Source organism: Otolemur garnettii, unplaced genomic scaffold (genome assembly GCF_000181295.1).
Source record: "Otolemur garnettii isolate 467f Iridium unplaced genomic scaffold, OtoGar3 scaffold00275, whole genome shotgun sequence".
Classification (NCBI taxonomy): Eukaryota; Metazoa; Chordata; class Mammalia; order Primates; family Galagidae; genus Otolemur; species Otolemur garnettii.
Window position 1 is genome coordinate 268986 of NW_003852670.1, and position 874 is coordinate 269859.

At 43.4% G+C, this 874-nt stretch overlaps 1 non-coding gene across 1 annotated transcript; it reads left to right on the forward strand.

Moving 5' to 3' along the window:
* Positions 1–370: 370 nt before the first annotated feature.
* LOC111722539 lies at positions 371–472 on the forward strand. The gene has a single exon (XR_002771320.1). It is a non-coding gene; the product is annotated as a U6 spliceosomal RNA (small nuclear RNA).
* Positions 473–874: the final 402 nt, after the last annotated feature.

Below are 874 nucleotides of genomic sequence, written 5' to 3' on the forward strand. Positions count from 1 at the left end.
AAAAAAAAAAAAGACCCTGTCTCTACTAAAAAAAAATTGCCAGTTGGGAGGCTGAGGCAGGTAGATTGCCAGAGTTTACAGGTTGGAGACCAGCCTGACCCAGAGCAAGATCTCATCTCTAAAAATAGCTGGGCATTGTGGTGGGTGCCTGTAATCCTAGATACTCAGGAGGCTGAGGCAAGAGAATCACTTGAGCCCAAGAGTTTGAGGTTGCTGTGAGCTCTGATGCCACAGCACTCTACCTAGGGTGACAGAGTGAGACTTTGTCTCAAAATAAAAAAATAGAATTGATTCTGGATCAAATAAGTTTGGGAAATTGCTGCATGTGCATATCACCCTAGAAATCCCCAATACACAAAAGTGAGCTGTGGTGCTCCCTTCGGCAGCACATATACTAAAATTGATACAGAGAAGGTTAGCATGGCCTCTGAGCAAGGATGACATGCAAATTTGTGAAGCATTCCATATTTAAAAACAAAGAAACAACAAAAACAAAAGTGAGCTGTGTCCTCAATAAAGAAGCCTGTTTAACTTACATGAGCACAGAATATGGAACTCCAGGGCGGCGCTTGTGGCTCAGTGAGTAGGGTGCTGGCCTAATATACCCGTGGAGGCGGGTTTGAACCCGGCCCCGGCCACATGGCAACCAAAAAACAAAACAAAACAAAAAAAAAAACCAATGAATATGGAACTCCAATGGGGAAACACTCCATTTGGGAAAGGCTACTTAACATGCTGGTTTAGGCTTTCCTGAGCTCTGGCTGTCCCAGGGCAATCACAATGTCAATATCATCCTTCTGAAGAAATACACTCATATACTTCAACCATTTGGACAGGTTGGGATATATAGTTTTTCATGCCACAAACATTCCCT